Source organism: Bos grunniens, chromosome 20 (genome assembly GCF_055505025.1).
Source record: "Bos grunniens cultivar Pamir isolate PY7600 chromosome 20, Bosgru_T2T1.0, whole genome shotgun sequence".
NCBI lineage: Eukaryota > Metazoa > Chordata > Mammalia > Artiodactyla > Bovidae > Bos > Bos grunniens.
The window spans coordinates 42770263-42776419 of record NC_141184.1 but is presented as its reverse complement, the minus strand read 5'-3'; the positions used below and the strand labels follow the sequence as shown (position 1 = coordinate 42776419).

General features: G+C 39.7%; 1 pseudogene; it reads left to right on the top strand.

Annotated features, from left to right (window-relative positions):
- Positions 1-377: 377 nt before the first annotated feature.
- Positions 378-5545, top strand: LOC147350319 (translation machinery-associated protein 16-like; annotated as a pseudogene).
- The last annotated feature ends 612 nt before the right edge of the window (positions 5546-6157 follow it).

The following is a 6157-nucleotide window of genomic DNA, read 5'->3' as shown; positions in this document are numbered from 1 at the left end:
CTAAAAACATTGTTTCATATTAGTGTACATGCTTCTTATTCAGCAGCAACAACATATTTATCCACAGCCTAAAATTAAAGAAGGAAAAAATTTTCATTCAAAAAGCACTTTTCCACTGAAAAAAAAATAGTGGATAAGTCACATAGGCATACCATTTCAGAGACTGGAATGACGCCTTTGAGATGTGCAAGAAGGACGTTACGAATCCTATTCTTCCATTACACTGTAAATTTAAAAGACTGACCTGCTCGTTATCTATTTTTGGCAAGGCATGGACCGGAGTCACCTTGTGAGCTTCCCGATGCTGCCCGATGGCCATATGCCCATGTGTGGAGTTGGAGATCTGGAGGGAGGTGCCAAGCTGGGGGGATGCTGCCATGCCTAAAGCACCAAAGGAAAATGGGTAGGGCAAGAAAAAAAGTCATCTATCCTATAAGAGAAGTCCTCAAACAAGAAAAAATAAAAAGGAAAAATTGAAGAATGAAAGGCATTGTGCCTTAACCTTATTGGTAAAAACTACACTGGTTTCAAAGTCATCTTGATCCCAAAAAAGTAGGATATTGAAAGAGAGATGCTTGTAAATTAATTGAAAGGTATTTGCATCGATACAGCGGTGAGCTGGAGTGGATTGAGGTGCAGAATAGCATCAAGGAAATGACAGGGCCATGAGCACTGTTCCTGGGAGGTATTCATCAAGCAGACCCTGGAGCAGGATTGGGCACTGTATCAAGGCTGCTTATTGTCGTTTAGTAGCTAAGCCATGTCTGACTCTTTGCAACTCCACGGACTGTAGCCCGCCAGCCTCCTCTGTCCATGGAATTCTCCAGGCAAGAATACTGGAGTGAGCTGCCATTTCCTTCTCCAGGGGATCTTCCTGACCCAGGGATGGAACAGAGGCTCCTGCACTGGCAGGCAGATTCTTTACTGCTATGGTCTCCAGATTCCAGACATTTTAAATGCAGATAATCTGAAAACTGTTAGGGAATGGGATTTTGATCTGAGGAGTATTCTTACCTGGAGATTTCTAAGGACAGTACAGTCCATGGGGTTGCAAAGAGTTGGACATGACTGAGCAACTAACATTTTCACTTTCAAAATGAGAAAAATCTGTGCTAATGATGCAGTGCCCATGAGATGCAAGAAGAAAGCTGTTAAAGCCATAGACAGGAATTTAGGGGGAACTGGAACTGAAAGATGAGTCAATTGACACAGATGAGGAAATAACTGCAGTGGCCTTATTGTCTTTACTTGAGTTGAAAATAAATAATTTGAGAACTTCTAATTAAATGAATTTTGATGGTGATAAAGAATTGTCTTGATACATAAATTTGCTGTTTAGTTTATTCTCTTATTTTCAGTTTCAAAAACAATGTTATAATTTTTACTCAAAAATGAATGTTGGTTTTCATTGACATCAATTTATTATAATAGGTGGAAGTGCTTTGCAAAACCCATTTAATCTGGATTTCTGGAGCTAGGAGAACAATATGAGAGCAAAACATGTTATAATTTTTTCTTCATGTTTACTTACAATCACCTAATCTCTCATATTGCAGCATAGGCAGGAACTGTTTTGCTAGGAGGTTAATGTGGGTATTTCTTGAGTGATCAGTGATGTTAGAAAAATTTCCTTTGATCCCTAGGCTGCGAAGATCCCCTGAAGAAGGAAATGGCAACTTACTCTAGTATTCTTGCCTGGAAAATTCCATGGACAGAGAAGACTGGCAGGCTACATCCATGGGGTCGCAGAGTTGGACATGACTTAGCAACTAAACAAAAACAAGAGAATAGAGTAATTTACAACTTAAAGATATCAATCATTGGATAAATGCCAGAAACAAGAGATACTAAGGCAAAGGCAGCCTTCTGCAGTGGAAGATGTAGAGAAAGTTTCATGAATAAATATAGCAAAGAATCAGACACGACTGAGTGACTAACACTTTTTTATGGTTTGAAATGACCTGGTTCTTTCGTGATTGTTATGAGAAGCTCAAAAGCATCTAAAGCATTATTTTTTTTTAATGAATGGGAAGTAAGAAATGGAAATGGTTATTTTCCTGTAACATAGTAGTAGTGTACTGTGGTAAAAGTGGGGGTATTAAATACCATAAAGTAGATTTATTTCTAAAGAACAGAAATTAACAATACAAGAATGTTCAAACAAGCTTTGTAAAAAAAAAAAATTTTTTTTCTTTCCTTTCCCTATGTACCACATCTTTCATTCTATGAATTAATGAGAAACGTGGAGATGATGAAGGACAGGAGTATACGTAAAAGGAGACTTTCATTCTGCATTTAATGTTTAATCTAGAAAAGAAAGGGTGAGTAAGTGTTTTATTGTTTGATACCTCTAACCAAGCAGTAGTCCTCCCACTGTGATAATTTAAAAAAAAAAAGGTATATAAGGACTTATCTGGGCTTAGAGAAGCATAATGCCATGGTCGATTGCATGTGTGCCAAGTTGCTTCAGTCATGCCTGACTCTTTGCAATCCTTTGGACTGTAGCCTGCCAGGCGCCTCTGTCCGTTGGTTTCTCCAGGCAAGAATACTGGAGTAGGTTGCCATGCCCTCCTCCAGGGGATCTCCCTAGGGAGTCTCTTATGTCTCCCAGCACCATAGCTAGGTCCCACTAGCGCCACCTGGGAAGCACCGTGATCCATCAGTAATAGTCAAAGACATGGCTGAAAGGAGTTACTGTTTTTTGGCTAAGTATTTGCGACTCTGGCCTAGCACATTGCTGGTGTTTAACAACTTGAAAATTTCATGGGGCGATCGGCTTTCTACTCATCCAAAACAGAGTTTGAAAAAAAAATCACTTTTTAGATTTTGTTATATTGCTGACTACTAGTTTTCATGTTGTCTATAAAGACTATGATTTTGGTGATGAGCAAATGAAAAAAACAAACAGAGGATAATGATCTATCCTACTCGTCCTCTGGGATTTCTCTCCTTTTCCTCTTATGTCTCCCACCCTCCACATCTTCTTTGGTCTCTCTTCCTATCTGGATGGCATTATTTTAAAAATGTTCTTTGAAGCAGCTAAATTTGAACTGATATATGCAGCATAGCAGTTCCAAGTTTACCAGCAAACAGTCGGCAGGAAGCTACCCTGCAGAAGTGCACTTCAGGTTACTGGCACCCTCTGGGTTTTGGAAGGCTGCCTTTTCTTTTTCCTTGGTTAAATGATGCCACTTGAAAAGACAAATACCACTATAATTCCTGTTGAGTTGGGAGACCAGCCTTCATCTAGCACACTATGATTTCATGAAAGCATAAATCAGGCTCACATGATAAATCTCTGAGTCAGCTGTTCCTACTTTTGTATTGAATCTAATTAGAAGCATGAAACAAATGCTCGTCACACATTCTGTCTCCCCGAAAAATAAATAAATAAATACCAAGACAAAGACTTGGAAGATATGGCAATTGGAACGACAATAGGTAATTTTATCCAGAAGGGCCTCAGTCAGCTATCTAACATCCAGGAAATCAATTTAGCTAAAAGCAGATGAAATAGGCTAGTCATGTTCAATGCTAAAGGATTCAAATTAGTATCGTGAAAAGCTGTTAGGATAGATGGCTGTCAGATAAATCACAGATGCATCTAATGTCACAGGTATGCTAAGATAATAGCTCTCTGATTAGTGCTTTTCTCAGTTCATGATACAAATGAGTGTTGAAAATGCTTCTGTGTGATGAAAATTATGTCAGAACACAGGGAAATATGCAGTCATAAAGTGCAACCAATTGCTTTGGAAGTATGAAGACTTCTTTAAAGTGGACCAAGGGAAGAAAATATTCACTAGACTAACAGTTGGGTGGGCTTCCCACGTGGTTCAGTGGTAAAGAATCCAACTGCCAGTACAGGAGCCACAGGTTCGATCCCTGAGTCAGGAATATCCCTGGAGAAGGACATGGCAACCAACTCTGGTATTCTTGCCTGGGAAATCCCATGCACAGCGGAGTCTGGAGGGCTATAGTCCAAGGAATTGCAAAAGAGCTGGACACAACTTAGAGACTAAACAGTAACGACAGTTGGGTACCATGTGCCGGGGACTATAGTGACTTAGTCCATCAGGGAAATTATAACTGGCACAGCAGCTAGGGCTGGCATCGCCACACCTGGTTTAGCTTTCAAAGACCACCTCCTGTTCTCTAAGACCCATTCTTTCTCTGCACTGGGCAAACTTGAGAGGAAATTGGGATACTTATGAATCAACAGCCCTGCATCTTTCAAATCTTAATTAGTGGCACAGAATCCTATGACCCCCCCAAAAATATGACACTTTTTAATTTAAATATTTGATTGGGAGAAGAACTTCTAAAGATCTAGATTTGACCCTTCCTACCCAAATAGCTTATTTTATAGGTCAGGAATCTACTAAGATGCTCCTGCCTCTTGCCTAGGAGGTCTAATTCTAGCCAACCAGATAATTAAAACACACACTGGATCCTTCATGAACTGAATACTTTAACAGATAAAAGGGACACTAAATTTTTTTAATACTTGATTTTCTGAGTATTTACTTATTAATTCACAAATTTATTACATTGGGCTTCCCTGGTTGCTCAGATGGTAAAGAATCTGCCTGCAATGCAGGAAATCTGGGTCCCATCCCTAGGTCAGGAAGATCCCCTGGAGAAGGAAATGGTTACCCACTCCAGTCTATTTGGCTGGAGAATTCCACGGACAGAAGAGCCTGGTTGGCTAGTCCATGGGGTCAGCAAGGAGCTGGATATGACTGAGCAACTAACTTTCACTTTATTATATTGCTGAACTTATAGTTCTTTTCAAATACTTTTTAAAAATACAATCATTTGTAAAATTTTAAAATAGCATATCTGTATATAGTACGAAATACTTCTGTCAACTATATGAATTTTAAAAATAAGTAGAGCAATAATTATTTGGGGAGGATTTTATCAATTTGATATGTAAATGTGTGTGTGGGTGTGTGTGTGTGTGTGTGCTCAGTTAGTCATGTCTGACTTTCTGGCCCTCCAGGCAAAAATAATGGAGTGGAGTGCCCTTTCCTTCTCCAGGGAATCTTCCCCACCCAGGGATTGAACCTGCATCTCTTGAACCTGCATCTCTTGTGTCTCCTACATTGACAGGCAGGTTCTTTACCACTACCGTCACCTGATAGGTAAATATTTCTCAAATATTTTTGAAAGTTCTATATTTTAACCATGCCACATATCATTTTCACTTAATATTTCACAAGCTGAAACTCATTAATACTGTCTGTACTTATGACTTACTTATGTTTAATTATTTTTATGTTTTTAATGTCTTGTTTCATCCAATTTTAGATGCTACAGCACCACAAAACGTCTCAATTTAATTCCATTTGTATTCACCATCACATTCATAACAAAAAATGTTGCATCTTATTACTCTGACTTCACCAAGAGCAGCTTGGTGGTTTCCTGCATCTTGCAGTTCCCTTTATGGTCCGAGGTGCACTGCTCAGTACAAGTGACTGTTGATAGCAGCATCATGGCCTGCTTCTTCTACTCTCACCGGAGATTGGAAGGTGTTTGATGTTCCTAGTCTCTCATGTCTAAGTAGACTTCTTTTATCAGTGAATACCTTCATGCTGTCCCTGAAAGGGAGGTGTCAGACGCATCATCTCTGAAACGTGCTGGGGTAAAGGGGCACATCATTCCAGGTCATCCGGCAGATTCAACCATGCACTACAGTAAGAACTCACTGCACATGTTTCACATGATAATAGACGAGACAGATCTAACACACACTTCCTAACTGACTCAGATGAAACTATTCCTAATGTGCTCCATACTGTATAAGTGAAAAATTCAAGATGCATCCTGAATCTAAGAGCACACTGGGGCAATAGATGTGAACCATTATCTTTGGCCAACAGAAAATTCGGCAACAGTTAGGAGCTGGGAATTATCACATTCATGTTTCCATTGTGCCTACTGTCATATGGACTTGCTTTAAACCTCCCTTTACCAACTTTTCAGGGGAAAATCCATGTTTGGTGGGGCCTAAAGGTTATATGATACACAGGTTGTTCAGTTGCTAAGTCGTGTATGACTCTTTGTGACCCCGTGGGCTGCAGCATTCCAGGCTTCCTTGTCCTTAACTATCTCCTGGAGTTTGCTCAGACTCATGGCCATTGAGTCACTG